This window comes from Myotis nattereri, assembly GCF_964212035.1.
Source record: "Myotis nattereri genome assembly, chromosome: 7".
Taxonomy (NCBI): Eukaryota; Metazoa; Chordata; class Mammalia; order Chiroptera; family Vespertilionidae; genus Myotis; species Myotis nattereri.
This window is the reverse complement of record NC_138082.1, coordinates 78,780,736-78,802,493: the sequence shown is the minus strand read 5'-3', so window position 1 is coordinate 78,802,493 and position 21,758 is coordinate 78,780,736. Positions and strand designations below refer to the sequence as shown.

At 41.7% G+C, this 21,758-nt stretch overlaps 1 protein-coding gene across 1 annotated transcript in view; it reads right to left on the bottom strand.

Annotated features, from left to right (window-relative positions):
- Positions 1-20,368, bottom strand: part of NCKAP5 (NCK associated protein 5) — an 870,011-nt gene extending 849,643 nt beyond the window's left edge. Inside the window, exon 1 of the mRNA XM_081095330.1 lies at positions 20,127-20,368. The gene's annotated coding sequence lies outside the window, so the exon portion shown is untranslated. The remainder of the gene's footprint in view (positions 1-20,126) is intronic.
- Positions 20,369-21,758: the final 1,390 nt, after the last annotated feature.

Sequence of the window (21,758 nt, the reverse complement as noted above, 5' to 3'; positions counted from 1 at the left end):
TGGCAGAAACAGAAACCCTGAAACTCATATGCATGCTCTCATACGCATAGTACACAACCTGCATATTTGTGCATGCATGCACACAGACAGCACATCTCACCATGCCCACCTGGATCTTTAGATATAGCCAAATACACTCAAAACAAAACTAATGGGAAAAAAAAGAGTACCCCACTGAAAAGAATCTAAGTAAAACGTAATTTACAGAAAGGACAAGTAGAGTAAGTCAGGGGACTCATCACTGCCCAAGAGATTATAAATTTTCAAAACAGTAGAACGGGCTTAAAAATGATAGAGGAGTACAATTTATCAGATTTTCCATAATGACCGCCTCTGTAGAACTCCCCTGGAGGACTCTTCAACTCTGTCTGATAAACCTGCTGCCCCACTCCATCTACCCAGCGAGGCTGGCGCTGGAACATTTCAAGTGACATCCCAGGTGTGTGCTGTGGCATAAGGGCACGGCTGCCATCCTGCACAGCACACTCACTGGGGCTTTGGCAGGGCAAAGGGCAGTACCTGATGATTGAGGGGACCCCTTCAGCCCCTCATCTAGAATGTGCCTGTTCACAGAACCAGGAGGCTAAAAAAAGAAAAAAATACACCTCAGTCAAAAGCCATTTCAGAAGATGAAACACTTTGAAAGACACAAAAGGCCTCTTATTCATTCTATAACCTATTCTATGCATTGTACTAGCCTCGAATACTTCAGTCTAGAAAAAACGCAATTCTTTGTTCAATGCTTCCAAAGATAGGAAAGGGGGTACAGGAAGGATACAAGGAGGGGGAAGGAGAGGAAGGAACACTGCACAAAGCCAGAACCTTTTCTTATCCGTCTGACCATCATTCTTTAGTTCGCTGAACGCTGTTCCTGTACGCTCAAATTGTATAAGCTACGATGAGGACATGAAAAAGGTGTAAGCCAGAGTCCATGGTTTAGAAAGTTTTACTGTTGCCAGGGAAACAAGATTCATGTACATTAAAGGATTAGGGAAGAGTATGTTAGCTTTCTGTTTATTTATTTCCAACTTTATTCCCCCCAAGGATTTGTGATTACTTACAAAAATATACACAAAAACAAAATGATAAAATAATTGAGGGAGTAAAGCCAAAAGGGAAAATACAAATAGGAAAATAATAAAATCAGGTTTAAAATTCAATAAAGAAATGTACAATATGCTGTCTAGGCAAGAGATGTTCTACAAATTTGGCTCAAAGTTCTGAGAGCCTTAAGCACAGGTTGTAAATTGCACAGGACACTATACACAGAGCTGACTTGTGTAAGAATGAGAGGGTAACTGTTGCCAAACCGAGCTTCCCAGTGATATGGTCTGAAACGGTTTCCAAACATTCAATAATGAACCAGAATTCCTGGGGCCGGCAGAGAGGGAGCGGATGATGGGAAACTGCATTTTTTAAAACCTCCCTGAGGGGATTGTGATGATGTCAGCCCTCATCCTGGGAAGCATAGCTGTAGGGATTTAGAAATGGGGGAGGGGGGGAATAACTCCAAAACTCACATTGCAGGAATTATGGAGAATGTGAAACTCAAGCTGGGCCTCTAAGTTTAGATGGAGTTTTGATAGGTGGAGATGAGGGCATAAGCCAAAACACAGAGGGTCGAGGCAAAAGTATGCCATGGAGGGAATTGCACCATCCCTAGTCATTCTGGGGTGAAAGTAAAAGGCCCTATCATACTATTTAATCTAGCCCTTAATCCATTCTATTTTAATTAAACCACAAAAATTTAAAGAGCTACATATACAATAAATAAAAGGTAAAACTGAAATAGATATGAGTAGAAATGTATGTATTAGTTGTCTATTGCTGCATAATAAATTACTACGAATTGAGTGCCTTTAAAAAATTTACATTTATATTCCTGGGAGCAGGAATCTAGTAACAGTTTAGCTGGGACCTCTACTCAAGTCTCAAGGCTGAAATTAAGGTGTCAGCAAGCCTTAGGTCTGATCTGAAACTTGGAGTCTTCTGAAATCATGCAGTTGTTGGTGGGATTAATTTCCTTGCATCTGTGGAACTCATAGCAAGTTGCTTTTTCAAGATCAGTAGGAGAATCTGAGACTTCAATTCTCTGACTTCTAAACTTTTTTTAAGGAACCTGTCTGGTTAAGTCAGGGCCAACGAATTAACTCAAAGAAAACTGATTAGGGACCTTAATTACATTTTCAAAATTCCTCTTGTTATATAATGTAACTTAATAACAAGAGTGACATTCATCCTATTCGCCAGCCCTGCTCACACTCAAGAGGAGGGAAATCCTACACCAAGTGCATATACAACAGGGCACTGAGATCTTAGAGTCCACCACAGAATTCTGTCTACCACAAAGCACAAAGATGAATCAAAATTGTAAATAAGCAGTTCTAGTCAGGATAGCAGAGTAGGTAAACACTGTGCATGCCTCTTCCCATTACCACTTCAAAATTAACACTAAGTTATAGAACAATCCACCTGGAGAACCATCTGTAGATGAAATGAACAGAAGTCCTATCACCAAAAATATAATGAAGCCAAGTCAAGGCTGCTAGGAGAGCCCGGCCAGTGTGGGTCAGTGTTTGAGGGTCAACCCATGAACCAGGAGGTCACTGGTTTGATTCCCCATCAGGGCACATGAGGCACATGCACAGATTGCAGGCTCGATCCCCAGTAGCGGGTATGTGGGAGGCAGCTAATAGATGGATCTCTCTCATGGATGTTTCTAACTCTCTATCCTTCTCCCTTACTTTATCTAAAGTCATTTTTTAAAAGGGAAAACAACACAAATGATTGTCCCATATAATATTAAAAAAAAAAAAAAGACTGGTAGAAGAGGTGAACATATGAAACTGGCTGGACCCACAACCACATGGGCTGGTAGATAATCGGGAGGGATATCTCAGCTGCAGAAGTCACCCCCAAGGAACAAGGGGTCCCAACCCTACACCAGGCTCCCCAGCCTGAAGCACCAGTGCTGGGAAGAGGAGCCTCCACAACATCTGGTTGTGAAAAACACCAAAGATTCCATCTGTCCACCTGCTGGAAACCCAGGCATTCTCTTAAAGGGCCCACCACAGACTCACTTGCTCACAGGCACTCACCTTGGACTCAGCAGAGGAAAGGTGGCTCTGGAGGCTCCAGAGATTTACAGGGAGAGACTGAGTTGTGTGTCTTCACGGCAAGGGCTGGAGAGATAGTTGCCATTGTCCCTGTGTTGAGCCCCTCCCAGTCAAATCTGAATCTGCATTGGCCTGGTGAACTTCACTTGCTCCACCCTGATGACTCCCTGCGGGCCCAGCCCCACCCAACTCGTGTTCCACCAGAGGCTATTTTGGAGACAGAAAGCCAGCCTTGGCCCCTGCTATAACCTTTCTTAAAAAACTCTCAAAAGTCCACAGGCCCCAGGCAGGCAGCTGCTGGCCTCAATGTGCCCTATGCCTTTCGCTGAATGGACCTGGTTCAGTATCTCTGCCAAATCTGAATGTGCATTATCCACTCACCCCACCATGCCTCACCCAATTGCACACTGCCCGAGTCTCTTTCAGCAGCTGAGCATTATGAGCAGCTGGTAAGCAGAGGCAGGCCTTAAGGTGCCCTATACATTTTGCTGAGTTGCCCCAGGCCCAGTACTGTAGGCAGCCAGCCTCAGTTCACAGCAAGAGCTCTCCAAGTAACCCCAGTCTAGTCCAGGCAGTGGCTAAACTTTGCTTCACCGGAGCCCCTCCAAAGATGCCACAGAACCAATAAGCCTGGTGGCAAGCTTCAGACCACACAGAGCACCACCTGATTAGCTCTGCAAACAGCACACACAAAGGGTTTTCTCAGCAGGCACCAGAGCCCATTGGGCAAATCACGATCTATGAGGTCAGCTCCCACATGGAAACTTGTATACTGTGGTTGGGGGCCAATCCTCAACCTGGGTTCAATCCCACCACTAACATGCCAAGAGCATTAAGACTTAACCACAGCCCGGCCAATGTGGCTCAGCAGATTGAGCGCCATCCCATGCACCAAGAGGTCACTGGTTCAATTCTAAGTCAGGGACATGCCTGGGTTGTAGGCTCTATCCTCAGTAAAAGGCTTGCAGGAGACAGCCAATCAATGATTCTATCTCTCTCTCTCTCTACTTTCTCCCTCTCCCTTCCCCTCTCTCTCTAAAAAAATCAATAAAACATTATTTTTAAGACAACTACAATGGGGACACACACAGCCCACACAACAGACATTCCTGTAGCACCTTGTTCAGGGGATCAGGGAGATTGCACCACTGGGTGCCACAAAACACCTGCTATGTAAGTCCACCCTGCAAAGACTGGGAGACAAACTAGATACAGTAATACACAGAAATAAACAGAGATGCAGCCAAAATGAGGAGACAAGGAAACATACCCCAAATAAAAGAACAGGACAAAACTTGAGAAAAAGAACTAAGCAAAATGGAGGTAAGCAATCTACCAAATACAGGGTTCAAAACATTGGTGTGGATGTTCAAAAAACTTAGTAAGAAATCTAACAAAAAGAAAGTAAGCATATAATAGAACATAGAAACCTTTATAAAGAACAGTCGAAAATGAATGAAATGACTGAAATGAAGGCTATACTAGAAGGAATCAATAGCAGATTTGAAGAAGCACAGGATTGAATCAGTAATTTGGGAGACAAGTTGCAGGAAAAAGAATTGGAACAGCAAAAAGAAAAAGCATTTTTAAAAAGAGGATAGTTTAAGGGACCTCTGAAAACACATCAAGTGTACAAACTTTCACATAACAAGGGTCCCAGAAGAGGATGAGAGAAAGCAAGTTATTGAGAACTTATTTAAAAAAATAGTAAATGAAAACTTCCTTAACTGGCAAAGGAAATAGGCATATAAGTCCAGAAAGCAGAGTCCCAAACAAGATGAACCTAAAAAGACCCACACCAGCACACATCTGATAAAAATGGCAAAGGCTAAAGGCAAAGAGAGAATCTCAAAAGCAGCAAGAGAAAGGCAGTTCGTTATCTGTAAGGTGATTTCTCAACAGAAACTCTGCAAGCCAGAACAAACTGGCATAAAATATCTAGTGGTGAAAAGCAAAGACCTACAACCAAGATTATTCCAGCCATCAGGGCTATCATTTAAAATTGTAGGAGATATAAAGAGCTTTCCCAGACCAAAAAAAAAAAAAAAATGCTAAAGAAGTTCATTACTACCAAACCAGTATTACAAGAAATGTTAAAGGGACTTCTTTAAGAAGAAGGGGGGAGGGGTGAGAGAAAATAAATATGAATAATAAAATGGCAATAACATTGTACCTATCAATAATCACTTTAAATGTAAATAGATTAAATGCTATAATCCAAAGACATAGGGTAGCTGAATGAATAAGAAAACAAGACCCATACAGATGCTGTCTACAAGAGACTAATTCAGATCAAAAGACACATACAGACTGAAAGTAAAGGGATGGAACATGATATTTTATGCAAATAGGAAGGAAAAAAAGCTAGGGTAGCCATATTTATATCAAGCAAAACAGACTTTAAAACAAAGACTATAATAAGAGATAAAGAAGGATATTTCATAATAATAAAGAGATTAATCCAACAAGAGGATATATCTTTGCAAACATTTATGCAACCCACATAGAAGCACCTAAATATATAAAGCAAATACTGATGGACAGAAAGGAAGAGACTGACAGTAATTCAGTAATAGTAGGGACTTTACTACTCCATTGACATCAATGGATAGATCTTCCAGACAGAAAATCAATAAGGACACGGCAGCCTTAAATGACACACTAGATCAGATTAATTTAATTGATATTTTCAGAGCATTTCACCACGAAGCTATGGAATGCACATTATTTTCAAGTGCACACGGAACATTTCCCAAGATAGACCACCTGATAGCGCATGAAACAAGTCTCAATAAATTTAAGGAGATTGAAATCATATCAAGCATTTTCTTCATCCACAATGGTATGAAACTAGAAATCAATTACAAGGAAAAAAAAAGCTGAAAAACACATGGAGTCTAAATAACAAGTTACTTAACAATGAATGGGTTAACAAGATTAAGGAAGAAATCAAAAGCTGCTTTGAGGTAAATGAAAATGTAAACCCAATGATCCAGAATATATGAGACACAGCAGACATATTTATAAGGGGGAAATTCATAGCATTACAGACCTACCTTAAGAAACAATAAAATATCTCAAGTAAATAATCTAACCTTACATGTAAATAAAGTTAAATTTTACTATTTGTGACAATATGGATAGAGCAAGAGGATATTACATGCTAGGTGAAATAAGTCAAACTGAGAAAGATAAATACCATAGGATTTTACTTATATGGAATCTAAAGAACAAAATAAATGAACAAACAAAACAGAAACAGAGTCATAGATACAGAGAACAAACTGATGGTTGCCAGATGGCAGTAAGGGTGGGGGATGGGCAAAAAAGGTGAAGGGATTAAGAAGTGCAGATTGGTAGTCATAAAACTGTCATGGGGATGTAAAATACAGCGTAAGAAATAGAGCCAGTAATATTATAATCACTATGTATGGCGCTGGGTTGGTACTAGACTTAAAAGGGGAACGTATTTGTAAATAATATAAATGCCTAACCACAATGCGGTATATCTGAACCTAATATAAAATAACACTGAATATTAGCTGTAATTGAAAAAAATGTTTTAATTGTCAATAAGCATGACATATGAGCCAACAGAGCACTTGCAATTAAGCATGTAAATTTGGCTCTGAGCTTCCTGGCAGTTGAAGTAAAAAGAAAACATGATCCGAGTTATGAGAAATGGCTAAAGAAATTTTATTTATTCATGATCTGACTATTCCTGGAACTAACTTATGCAAGCTATTTCTCATGTCTTTACAAAGGAATCATAAAATGATACAGCATCAATATAACATAGAAGAAATAAGATAGAGTTAGGTGAAATTTGACCCCAAATAACTCTCTGTCGAGTGGGGAAAGTGTTTGCCGCCACCCCAACCTCCACGCCATGGGGAATCGGCAATGTTAAAAACGGTGTTCAATGGGGTACTTGCTCAATATGAGGTACCACAGGCTGGTAACTGGGGCACCCATAACAGGTATTAACCATGAGGAGGCACAATGAGTTATTCCCGGGAAGTGAGAATACTGAACGCAAACATAAACTTAAGTGAGAAACCAGAGGGATCAAATGTGTGGAAGAGACGGGAGCAGAAATTCACGCACTCCATAGCCTCTCACTGTTGAGTGCTATCTGGCCATCTCCCTGGGAGCAGCTTCCCCCTGAGCATCTTACAGGCCTCACTTGATCTCTGGCAGAGCTGATCGAACGCCTCTGCTTTGCTTTATGGTTCTCATAATTGGCTCTAAGCATTCAGTAGAGTGAACCATGTCAACCTGTGTTTCACTTGCACTCTAAAATACACCTGTGGTTGCATGCAAACTAACCATTCTTTGTTCCATCTGCTGACATATTATCTCTTTTTATGACTACATCAATTCTACCTCTTCCTGCTCAGGCTCATGTAGCTGTCTCCCTTCCTAGACTAGGCTTTGCCCTCACTCACAGAGTCAGCACTGACTGCATTCACTCCCGTTTACTCACAGCTTGTCTCATATCATCTGACCATCTGGTCCATGGCAATGACCTCTTTCAATCACTTTCATTCTCAGTTTCTATAGAGATTCTTAGTTTAGATTTACAAAGCCTATAGATGGGAGAGGCCTCGAAAATCCTCCAGCTCACCTTTCTTCTCAATCAAGGCCATCCCGTCACTGTCTGACCACTTCTAGGAACAAGGAACTATTTCATAGGGTCCCAGCTTCTTTCTGTGAATTTCCAAATGATCAAGAATTCTGCCTAATATGGGGCCACACTGCTTCCCTTTAACTTTTATCTTTAAGTAGTAGTGGAAGTTAAGCAGTGTTCTCTCATGTAAATTAAAACATCCCCCTACCTTCACATATTGTTAGTGGTACTATCAATGGGCACAGCCACTTTGGAAAAGTGTTGGGCAGTAACTCCTAGTTACCCTGTGATGCAGCAACCACCTACATACACATACTCACACTCAACAGAAATGTGCTCGTTTTTTCACCAAGGGACATGTTCTAGAATATTTGTAGCAGCACCATGTGTAATGGCCCCACACTGGAAATATCCAAATGCCTCTCAACAGGAGAAAGAATCTATCATGATATCATCTCACAATGGCGTACTATACAGTGGTCATGAAACCTCCACAACTAAACACAGTAGAATGAAGGAATCACATAAACAGTCTGAATGACAAAGACTTACATGTGTTGTGTGATTCACTCATATAAAGTACAAAACCAGGCAAAATGATTCTGTGCTACTAGAAGTTCATATGCTGTGTACCATAGGGGTATGAATGAAAGGGACTTGAGTAGGGTTCTGAGGGGCTGGTAATATTTCTTAGTTTGAAAGCCGGTAACTTGGACATAATCAGTTTACAAAAGTTTATCAAGCTGTGTGCTTAGGTGCCCTTACTTTCTATACACTAAACTTCACAAAGGTTTTAAAACCTCTTCTTCCTCCAAATGACTTGAAGAAATAAAATGTATTTAGCCATTTCTAGAATGTTAAAAATCTACTACATATCTTTTAATTTGGCAAAACTCTAGTAATTCATTGGGAAATTAATCATATTGATTGGTTAGTATTATTTTTAAATGTCCATGTGGGTCCTTTTCTCCAATTTTTGCGATCCACATAAAGATAAGGAAGAAGCCATAGGCAACAAAATATCAGACATATGTCGTAGCAATATCTTTACTGATACAGCTCCTAGGGCAATTGAAACTAAGGAGAAAATAAACAAATAGGACTACATCAAATAAAAAGCTTCTGTACAGCAAAAGAAACCATCAACAAAACAACAAGAAAGCCCACTGCATGGGAGAACATATTTGCCAATGTTATCTCTGATAAGGGTTTAATTTCCAAAATTTATAGGGAACTCACACAACTTAACAAAAAGAAGATAAATAATCCAATCAAAAAATGGGCAAAGGACCTAAATAGGCACTTTTCAAAAGAAGACACACAGAAGGCCACGAAATATATGAAAACATGCTCAAAGTCACTAACCATCTGAGAGATGTAAATCAAAACAACAATGAGGTACCATATCACACCTGTCAGAACAAACAAGTGCTGGAGAGGATGCGGAGAAAATGGAACCCCCGTGCACTACTGGTGGGGATGTAGACTGGTGTAGCCACTATGGAGAACAGTATGAAATTTCCTCAAAAAATGAAAAATGAACTTCCATTTGACCCAATAATCCCACTTCTATGAATATATCCCATGAAAACAGAAACATCAGTCAGAAAGGACATATGCACCCCTATGGTCATAGCAGCACAATTTACAATAGCTAAGATTTGGAAACGGCCAAAGTGCCCAACAGCAGATGAGTGGATTAGAAAACTGTGGTACATCTACACAATGGAATACTACGCTGCTGTAAAAAAAAAGGAGTTCTTACCATTTGGATGGACCTGGAGAGCATTATGCTAAGAGAAATGAGCCAGTCAGAGAAAGATAAATATCACATGATCTCACTCATTTGTGGAATATAATGAACAACATAAGCTGATGAACAAAAATATAACTAGAGTCATAGAAGCATCGAACAGACTGTCCAACCTATGAGGGAAGGTAGGGGGTGAGGGGGAAAGAGATCAACCAAAGGACTTGTATGCATGTATATGAGCATAACCAATGGACACAGATTGGGGGGCGGGGGTGAGGGCATGTGCTGGGGGTTGGGGGCAGCCGGGGAGTGGTTAATGGGGGAAAAAGGAGACTTATGTAATACTTTAAACAATAAAGAATTTAAATTAAAAAAAAAGAGAGAAGAATTTTTCCTTTGGATTCTCTGGAAGCACATATATTCCATACCCACTGTACACTCCCTCCTCTTCCTTAGCAAGTGCAGGTAGAGATCGAATCTACCTGAGGCCTATTTGATAAACCAACCCAAGTATTTTCTTCCTTTTTTATTTTTAATTAAATGATTAATGCTAATTTATATGGTGAAGCCAAATTTTATTTTCCTCTTATAACCTCAAATTGATCTAAAAACTGAGCTTTGCCCTGACTTATGAACCCTTTTTAGATGCTTCCAGGTGGAGAGATGGAGACCATTATTATCCCAAAGAGCTGATGCAGAATTCCTTACTTCTTTTCCTCTGGACTTCATCATCCACAAACTGACCAAATGTCTGAAATCCTTTCTTATGATTTTCTCTTCTCAAGGAAGAAACATACTAATGTGGACAATGAGACAATGAGAAAAAGCATTCTTGTCCATGTAGGATTAGTGGCATCATCTTACTGACGGGCTACACAAAAGGTGAGATACATTGGTAATGAAACACAAACCACATCATGAATGAAAAGAAGGAATTCTTCGTTTGAAATAATGGAATGAAAATAATGCATTTGATGGTGATAAGGCTTCTGGTTGATAACTTATCTTTCCAGAGCAAATATTGCCAAAGAAATCTGCAGCCATTCACGTCATGAATGTTATTTTTTCTCACTGCTTACACACTCATTTGCACACTTGGTATCTGGCATGCTTGGTTACTTCACAAAATTTGCTAAATTTCCCTTTCCCACTTTGCACAGTTTTTCCCTCCAGATAATATTCATGGACATCAATCATTTCAATGAACAAACAGTAAAGACAGAGCCAGCTTCTTGGCCACATTCATATTCCTGTCTCCCAGCCACCTTTATAACCAATGGCTTGGTCTATACAAGCATAACCCACCCCACCCCAGATAAGTAGATATATAGATACGTATTTACATACACTGATACAGAGAGACATTTATAGAGAGATAGAGAGAATGAAGTTATATATCTGCAAAGATTTTTACCAAATCCATTGAGGAATTCTCTCTAGAAAATTGAACACACATGTCAGTTCTTTATAAAGATCATACAAAACAGAGAAGGAAAAGCTAAGAAAGCTCCTCATGCAGAAACTATTTAATCAAAGAATAGAGGCAATTATAACATCTGTTAATCCTCTGTGGAGGTTCTAATTAAATGCTCTGGAGGAACACCCTTTCAAGGGTGATCCTTTAACATCTGTTGTGAGGACACACAGCGCTGTGCAGTGACGAATCACTTAGCGCTTTGGAGAAATGAGACTTCTGGAGAGCACAGACCGGCACGGTCTCCATCCACACAGCCCAGACCCACACCTCTGTCCCAGGGAGGGCTTGCTCCTTTCTGTTATCAGACTGTAGGCAGGATTGCAGGACCAGAAATGGCCTTGGGACTATCTGATCTCCTCCTTCACTTGCAGATGGGGCCCTGTGACCCATGTCCTGCCGCTGCTTGTGGCAGGATTTTACAAGCAGGGTCTTTCACTTCTCTGTCCAGATTACATTCCGCTCTGCCATGCTGCAGGCTCCTTTGGCTTCTGTCTTTGTCTTGTAATTTGGATGTGTTATGTGTTTTAACAGAATCGGCATTTAGGTTTATGGAGAGGTGGAGAACTGAAATAATGCCTTTCTTCTTTAGCCCCTTGTCCACTGAGAAACACTGACCAGCATCACACTCCTCTACTCTCCTGGGATGAAGGGAAGGGGTGAGGTAAATGAAGGTAAAGAAGGAGAAGAGCATAAGAGATGAGAAAACAGAGGGAGAGAAGTTGGAAGAGAAGATTGAGAAATATAAGGAAAGAGAAATAAGGTGGGGTAAGAGAAAAGACAGATGGAGAAGAGTAAGGGAGCAGGAGGAGCTAGGAAAGGTGGTCCAAGGACTCAGAAAAAGTGTATCAAGTTAAGACCCCACCTAAAGGATCTGGACACTTCTTATGCCCACCCTCCTCCATAACCTGGGTCCACTGCACTTCAAGCAAGCAGTCCTATACATACTGAGGACCCCAAGATCTGGCAGTTTTGCCAAATAAAATTCAGACATGATAAAGCCAGGGGCATCACGTAAACAGATGCAATGTGTTAAGCAATGAAAAATATGTACATATGGTGAGAACATAATAAATGCACTCACAGCCCAGGAGGGGTTTAGAGATGGGCAGCCCCCTTGGTAGTTCTTCTGGGCTGCCAATACTTGCATGTGCCAAAGTACTGCGTAAATGGGGCTCTTGACATGTGGCCTGGGGATTAAACAAATCCCTATGAACGGGACACACAGAGCTGTCATCAGCCCTCTCATTTTCCTTCAGCAGTCACCTACTTACAAGGTCCTGTAATGCCTTCAAGGATAAGGAGCCAATCATGATGGTAATGGTCACCATGTCATGGGAGTCGATTGCTGTGCAGGCACCCCAGGCACTTTATCTCACTTAACCCTCAGGAGGTTACATAATCTAAATATCTGGCTCAAAGTCTTACTGTGCAATCTGGAACAAATTAACCTCTTGGTACCTTGGTTTTCTCTTCTATAAAATGGGATTAATAGTAATGTCTGCCTCACAGGGCTACGTTGAGGAGTAAATGAAACAATATATGCAGAAAGCACAGCAGGGTCAGATACACTGTAGGTACTTCATAAATAGTACCTGAAATTGTTGATATTACTACATTTTATGGACAAAGAAATCAAGTTCAATGAAGCTAAATAACCCACCCAAAATCAGTGGAGATCAGAAGGAATGCCAGGTGGGCACAAGTTGTGGCTACTTGTTTTCTGTTACTCTATCTGTATTAACTGACGGCACAGATGCAGCCTCACAGGAACAGGGTATCCAGAAAACCCCTAGCCCGACCTGGGAAACATGAAAGAGCCCATTCCTCAGCTCAGAATCGTTTCCCCTCCCCACTCCCTTGTCCTCATCAACAAAAGAAGAAAAGTCTTTATTCTCTTCTTCATTTGTTCTCATGCCTATAGAGCCCTCATCTGACAAATGCTATGAATACTGATGCATTCATGACTGGAAATACACAGGCGCTCACTCACTCCTTGAAAGTTGGGTTAAAAGCAATAGCATGCCTTTATGCCTTGAGTCCGCGGGCATTTTGAATGCCATAAGATTTGAATGTCATCAGTTGACTTGTAAAAAGGAATGTTTTCATACATGTAAAAATGGAGAGGAAAGTACAAAATTAAAGTCAGAAACCTTGCTTATATCCATCATTTACCAAATATTTTATCATTTGCCAGCCACTGTTCTAGGTCCTAAGACTACAATATTAAACAAGATAGACAAAGGCTCTGCCTTCATAGAGCTTACAGCCTAGATGGGAGGATGTTCTTGATCAAATGGATACCATATATTTAATTATACTAATGAGAAGTGCGATAAAACAAGTACCCGAAGCTACTATAGTATATAACAAGTAGGGATAGGGAAGCTCTTCTGAGGACGGGCCATTTAGACTGGGGATGCAGGGACAGGGAGGGCAGCCTGCCTCTGGAGGAGAGATTGCTGAGTAGGAGGGCTGAAAACGGGCGAGTAGTCAGAGAACAGCTCTGCACTAAGCCACTGAATGAATTTTGGAAAGTCAGCTCAGCTCCCCACGGCTCCATTTCCTTCACTGGACAATGAACACGATGGGTCTGAATCAATGGCACCCTTAGAGTGAGAAGATTCTGGTCCAGGTGCAGGGAATAGACACCCATCTTTGTTGCGAATGGGGCTCCCACAAAAGCAGGATGCAAGTATAAACTGTTCCTAGGACAGGAGACACACCATTTCTTTCCTGCATGTACTCCACAGCCAATGCTAGTTTCCCAAAAGGCTGAGGCAGGGCTCCAACACCAAAAGAAAGGTCCTGTATAGATTTTGTGGCTTGGTATGCAAAGTGCTGGTTTGGTTAATGGGCTATTAATGGTCTATCTGAATTCTCCAATTTGGCTCCCCCCACCCCCCCCCATGGAAACAATGAAAATGAAAAGCTAAGACTTTTAATTTCTCCAGCTACAGAGAAATACAATGCACTTTAAAAAATTACTTTGGAATTTTTCTTAATCAGGTATCTTACAAACAATGGCTTCTTAACTGTTACAATTGGTTGGGTATGTGACTTTATTCAGTTTAACAAGGCCCTCTACTGGCAATTTCTAAAAACACAGTCTCTTTCAAATTGCTAGCAAATAAACTCTTTAACTACTTCTAGTAATACAGTATGTCACATTCCTGATTATATAGGTCTGCACTGAAAAACGAGAAGAAAATCAGAAAGGGGAGAACTATGTGTCAGTTTGAGTGAGATATTCATTCACTTATTCATGAAGTAGCATTTCATGAGGTGTCATTTGCTTTCTTCTAATGAAGTTCCTCTAGATGTCAAAGGTACTCACAAATAAAAGATATTCCTTACATTAAAATATATCAAGTATTCATGGAACCATAAAACCAAATTATGAATGTTATTTACCAAATGATAAACCATATTATTTCTGTCTCTTTAACCACATACAAGTAATTGACTGGAGTTAGAATAAAAGAAATATTGAAGACAGGCCTTTAAAGCTGCTTCTGATATGGCACAACTAATAACTAACTTCTGCTTGACAACTAAAAAAAAAAAAACACCCCACCAGTATATGGCCCCCTTGAGAATTTAATTATTAGTATAATAAGAATGTTTTAAAAATAAGTTGTCACTGACACATTTGTCAAGTTGTTGAAAGGAATGGGAAAGGTTAACTACAGATTCCCTAGAAACAAGTAAATTTTTTAAATGAGGCAATTAAAAAATGTATAAGTAACTTTAGGAAAAGCATTTTTAACAGGATAAAACTATAATCAACAATAAATGATGTGACTCAATAGTAAACACTTACAATCATGATAAAAGTAAATCATAAATATACATTTACTCAACAATGGTGATATAGTCCATTGGAGAATAGGGAAGGCAGAGGAGGTTTAAGAAATACATGTGGTAATCTACCAGAATAGGAAATAAACAAATAAATTGACATTATAAATAGATATTAAAACATTATTTAGAAATATCTCCAAAAAAGCAGCAGAAAGAGTAGAAAAGCCGCCGAGGGCCAGGCCTGAGGCTGGGAGGGGGAGCACGGCTCCAGGGACTGCACCATGTATATATCTGCAATGTTTATAAAATTGCATGCATATAAAACTCAGCACCATCATTCAGAGTTATACCAAATAATATGTGCAGGTATGTAATTATATGTGACATATAGTTATATGTTTATATAAACATTTTAGTACTACTTGGTTTGCTAAACTGTGAGCATGTATCATTTGATTTTTTAGGTTCTAAAGCTGACAGTAGAACCATCTGGAATATGTCTTTTGGGCTGACCTAGACCAGTGCTGTTTCCAGATCCAATTTGCCAAAAGAAGCAAGTACCCTTCCTGGAGCAGGTTGTTGGACATGCATCCTGACAGTAACACTTGTCCCCACATTTCAGAACTAACAACCCTGCTTTCAACACCATAATGTCTATCTGCCTTATTATTGGAGCTTATATTCCAAAATGGGTTTAGGACTTGCCTTTTGCACGCAGTCCAGTGAGTTTCCATAGTGCATCGAAATTCTACTCAAAGGCATCAGTAACCCAGAAAGTGTATCTCTAAGAGGAGGGATCTTTTCTCCTGCTCTGACATACCAAGATTCATTGATGTATTGTAACTACTGGGAAGTACCTTGTGTAACTGAGACTTCAAACCGACACGACACACTTCATTAGAGGCATATGTATTGGGGCATAGTAAATGCTGTGGGTAATGTTCTATGTATCTGAGAGAGTTATTATTTCATCTATAAAGAGAGTACAATTGAGAATCTAAAATCCCAAAGGCATTAAACTGTGTAGAATTAGAGAAGTGGAGAAAAATAAGGCTGTAGGGTAGTTTGTGTTTAACTGGTTCTAGGAACTTGCCAGTCTTCAGTCTCAACTATTCTGGCTATTTAAAAGCACTATTTTTTTAAGGACCAATCACATGACCAACCAGTATTTCCTTTTTTTTTTTTTACCTAAATCCTCTGGATTACACTCCTGACCAAGCTGAACTCAGCCTACCAACACCCAGATCAAGAACGCAGATAATCCTGAGGGTCAGCTGTAACCTTGGGCTTGCCTGCAAGGGGATTCATACCTGAAGTTAAGAGAAAAACAAAAATACCAAAGAACTGGGCATAGGCTTTAGACAATTCTGAAAAACTAGAAAATGTGAACCCCCAGTCCAACTAGTTGGCACCTAGAAGTGTTCATCTGATTTCCTGGCCTGACAGAACACTCCGTTCAGGGGAAAACTAAGTCCCATGGTGGCAAAGCTCATGAGAAACATTGCCTTCTACATCCAGAGAGCAGTGCAATGAAAGGTCAAGAGTATGAGCTCAGAGTTCAAATCCTGCCTCTCCCTCTTACCACCCATGTGACCTTTGCGCATGACTTTGCCATCCCGAACCTCAGTATCTTTGCCTGGAGGATGAGTATAATGAGATAGCACATGCAAAGAACTTAGAAGTGTGCCTGATATGCAGTAATCATTCGATAGTGATTATGGGGAAGAAAACAGTTTACATTTTCTCTGAGAGCGCCTATCAAGCATGCATTCATACATCTTTTTTTTCATGATTTAGTGAGAACTCTGTGCCAGGTGCTGAGCTATGCATGAGATTAGCAATTTGGCAAGGGCCTGGCGGATAAATTAGGTGGATAGAGAATGCCACAGGCAGGAGTATAAAGGTATACAGGTGCTAAAGAACGTACAAGCCCAACATGTTCAGGTTACAGAAAGCATGTCTGGTAGCTCAGCCAGTAATTCCAGTCCAAATCATCTGAGGAATTTGTTAACTATTTCTGGGTCTGAATCTCACCTTGTAGATGTTGATCCATTAAATCTGCGTTGGGATATGGGCATCTGCAAGGTAAATAGTAATGGCAACAGCTAACACTCATTAGTACTAAATTATGCCTGGTATTTAAGTGTTTTGGCTGTAATAAGTTATTTAATCCTCCCCCCCTCCCCCAGATCCCCATAAGATGGGCACTCTTATTATCCACATTTTAAAAATGAAACTTGAAACAGATAAGTGCATTAACCAGACCATAAAGCCAGCAAGTGGTGGAGGCAGGCCTCGAGCCCATGCAGTCGGGTTCCAGTCCAAGTCTGCAATCACTACGCGGTGCTGCCCCTCCACCTCCAGGGAAGGTTCAGTCGAGCTGTCGGGACAGGAGCCTCCAGAACAGATGTGTAACAGTAAGTGCATCGGGTGAGGGGAGAGAGATGAGCCAGCGGAGGTTGGCAAGCAACACATCAGCCTAGTCTTGTTTGAATATGAGGAGTCTGGCACTGAGAGCTTTCAACCACAGAATTTAAAGCCACTCGGCACACTTATGTCATATTTTTGTCAGCCAAATGCTGGGGCCTAGGTGTCTGATGTAGGCAATGAGATATTTAAGATTAACAACTGGTTCTATTTATTTAGTATTATACATTGAACAACTACTCTATATCAGGTGCAGTGAATATAGGAAGTGATTAAAACACAACCCTTACCCTAGCTCAGTGATTCTCAACCTTGGCTGCACATTAGAATCATCTGGGAATCTTTAAATCCTGATTTCTGGACCTCATCCTCCAGAAATTCTGTTTCTTTGTTACTAATGTTGTGGCCCCACCCCATAACAAAGAAACAGAATTTCCGGAGGATGAAGCCCAGAAATCAGGATTTTAAAGATTCCCAGGTGATTCTAATGTGCAGCCAAGGTTGAGAACAATTGCCCTAGCTGGTTTGGCTCAACGGAGAGAGCGTCAGCCTATGGACTGAAAGGTCCTGGGTTTGATTCTGGTCAAGGGCACATGCCCAGGTTTAGGCTCGATCCCCAGTAGGAGGCATGCAGGAGGCCGCCAATCAATGATTCTCATCATTGATGTTTCTATCTCTCTCTCCCTCACCCTTCCTCTCTGAAATCAATATATATATATATATATATATATATATATATATATATATATATATATATATATATTAAAGCCCTTGTTTTCAATGGAAAGAGATATTTGAGGATCCAAAGGAAGACATCAGCACTTCGAACTCGAGAGTCCAGAGGCGTCCCACATGCATGGGCAAGGCAGGTTCCAGAGAGAAAAGGAATGCAGGGTGTGAATCCAGTTGAATGTCAGAACCTGAGGTCTAGACTGCAGTGCGAGAATGAGGGGGTAGGAGGAATCAATGAGAAAGTGAAAAGAAGATTCTATGGACAAGAGGATCCCCAAAGAGGAGTCAGAAACACAGGTGAGGTCAGTGAGAAGAGGTCTGAGGCGTGAAAGTAAAGCAGAAGCACAAAATGTCAGAGCTGGGAACCACCTTCAACCTCTCAACCTGTACCTGATGCAAAATGCCTTCTGCACATCCCACCTGCGGGAACCACCTGGCTTGCCGTTCAGCCATCAACTGTAAGATAATCAGAGTCATGTGGGCCCTCTGGTGAAAAGAATGAGGGACAGAGACACTCAGAAGCATTCTCAGAGCCAAAGACAACACAGGAATGTTCTCTCTTTGCAGGACCACCTTCCTACACCTTCCCACAAGCCCTGTTCCTACAAGAATCCCTGCTCCTACAAGAAGGCCTCCTAACCACGCGTGGGCCCATTTCTTTCCTAATCCCTCAGAACTGAGCCGTGAAATGCATGCCGCAGGAGCACAGGGATTTAGTTTCTAGCTGCAGCTCGGTCACCGTCTTGCCCAGTGACTTTGGACAAATTATTTCCCTTCCTTGTGCCTGAGGTTTTCTTCTGTAAAAAGATTAAGCTTTGAGTAATATTTTGAAAACTGCTTTAGCAGCAAATCCCTTATTTTAAATGAAAATTCACCAAAAAAGCACTGAGCTGTAATCCATAAACCATATCCAAGCAGCGCGTGCTCTGATGGAAAATTTGGAGCTGACAAACACGCAGCAAGTGGCACACCGTGGTACCCCCTGGAAAGCTTTTCTGGCGCTGGGTTCTTGCAGCTCCTGAGACCCGAGGAAAAGAGAAAGGCAGTGAGGGCTGTCACTGCTCTCCTGGGCTGGTGATGGATCCCCTGAACTGAGGGGCAGGCCAGGCCCCCAGGAGTGAGTCATGGGGTTCGCGCGCAGGAGGTAACAGGCTAACAGCCACTTCTTGCCAATCTGTGCGCACAGCTGTCAGCTCTAGGAGGCAGGAATCAGCCCCGATTTGCTACTGGCTATGAGGGGCCGGACGCAGGCTCTGAGGAGCAAACCCAGCATTTTGAAGCACGTACTAGCCTAGAAAGACAAACTCACAGGGCTCTTAAGCAGAACTTCCGAGTGGCCAGGTGGCCCAGCCTGGCCGTGATAAGAGGGAGCCGGTCCAGGCTGGCACACACTGACAGCATTCTTCCTAGACCCGCCCCCCCCCCCAAAAAAAAATATCCAAAGAGTTTAAAAGAGTCAGAAGGAAAGTGAAAGAGAAGATGTGGATCTTGAATCCGGACCTCACAGGATGTCAAAGTTTGCTTTTTTTCAGTAGTTCGTGACTTCAGGTTCCTAACTCAGAGAAAAGTCAGAACAGTGAACATTTCTCAGGATACTCAAGTAAAAAAAAAATGTCCATATATAAAAGGTTTCCATTCAAAACACTTTTCTATCCTTTAACTTCCCCGAGAATGAATGAGCTTGGCTGTGTGTGCGCTTGGGGAGAGGGTGTGGGCAGGAGGAAACAAGATACTGTAAACAGCAGTCACATACTAGAAACCCATAAACCACAGGAAGGATCAGAGACAAAACGCGGGTTTCCCCTCCAGCACCCCACTTCACTGAAAATTAGTCTTTACAGGTTTCTATTAAACTTCTTAAGTCAACCTAATAGTTTCTGTATGGTTGGTTGCTTTTTATTTTTTAAAAAAATGTCCAACCTCCCTGCAGAGGCAAATAATGAAGGACTCAGCACTATCTCGTTATCATCGCTGCCCCGTGCCTGTTCTCAGACACAAGGAGTCCCCTGCACCTCACAGGCAACCTCAGCCCCTGTAATTACTCGGAACAAATGCATACTTGTGGTGGCAGCCAGAGCCTGTAGACATACGTAAACATCATTATCTCACTTTAAAAGGAAAGCAAGCTGTATAAAGAAGAAACACTGTTACCAGAGTTTAAAAAAAAAAAAAAAATCCCAACAGTCTTACTTGCAGTTCGCGCTTCAGTCAACACATATCACAGCCCTGGAGACAAGACACAGGCACTGCAACACGCTCTCCAGCTAAAACTTTCCTCCCGAGTTTTCCTCTGTTTATTTTTGAAGCATTAAAAGGCCGCGCTAGGAGGACGCGCTGTTTTCCGGACCGTCCCAAGCGGCAGCAAAGTCCTGCAGGGAATGCAGAGCGAGTTTGCGGAGACGGCTCCCTCCGTGCGGCTCCGCGGTTGCTCCGAGCTTGTAAATACAAGCTCCGTGGACAAAGTCCCAAATGACATCACTGGCAGCTGCTTATTGTTGAGTCTTTATTAACTGACTGTCAAAAAAAAAAAAAAAAAAAGGAGGGGGTGGGGAGCAAGAGTATCTTTTCTACGGCGCAAGTCGGCCGGCGTCTTGGCGTGGATTCCAGCGACACATGCGTTAATAATCCCATTGACTCCCATTTTCAAGAGCCTGGCCTCTCGCAGGTCAGACCTTTCTCCCCGAAGCGGAGAAGCCCCTGTCATTCACACCGGCTACACGAAGGCTGCAGGGGAGGCCGGAAGCCGGCAGCCCTAGCAGGTTGTTCACCCACCTGTTAACAGTCAGCTTCAGAGTTCGGTGATTCGCGAATACACGGATATTAGTTAGGTCTTATGTTGCCAAACAACTTCTACTGGGCTGTGTGTACCTGCTAACATTTTTTCTAGGTGGATGGTTCTGGGTTGTAGCTCCTTTTAGATGTACTCTAAAGTTTACCTTGGGGTAGAAGGAAGGGCTGCTTGAAGCCACAAAATGTTGTGTGTGTGTATATGCAAGCAGGCAGGTCGTTTCCTGGGAAAAGTGCTGGAAGTCTTCTCCAGATTCTCAAAATTTGAATGACCTACCTGTACCAGCCCCATCATGTCCCCCAAAAACCAAAAAAAACCCCAAAAAACAAAACCACAAAAAAACTTCTGCTAAGTATCTCTAATAACCTCAAGGACCACTGTACACCTCATCCACTTCCAACCAGCAAATTAAAAGTGGGCACTTTCGCCCTCTTTTCCACCCTGTGGAATCTCTCTTCTTCCATCGGCTGATTCCTACTTGCATTTCAGAGTTATCTACTGCCCACCGCCGGCCCCACCTGAGGATCCGCAGTCTCGCAGCCTCTGCCTGAAGCTCCAACACTGGGCTCCACTGTTTCCCTTCCTTCCTCTGAACTTCCACAATGATGCTGACTATTTATATTTGCTGCTTTTTATATACTGACTTGTATTTTTAGCTTGTTTTTTAGCCATCTGTGTCTGTCTTCCCAACTCAATGTGAAAGGTCTTTGAGGGCAAACATTGTGCTGTAAGCGTAATTTGTTTATACCCGAATCGCCTGCTATCGTGAATCTTAAACAGCAATACGGGGAGGAGGGCACTGAGGGGGGAGACAGGAACAAGGTTAGTGGGCCCATGGAATGAAGTGTATATTTAGATTAAATACTCGCCCTGCCTTTAGAAACAGTGGAGGCTCACTGCATATCCCAACATTATTTTCTCAAAGAGAAAAGCAGTTCCACTTTTCAGAGTGACCCCACAAAAGGGCCCAAGGATATAAGCTCAAGAATGGTACTTGCAACATTATTTGTAAACCATTAGAATAGAGATAGCTT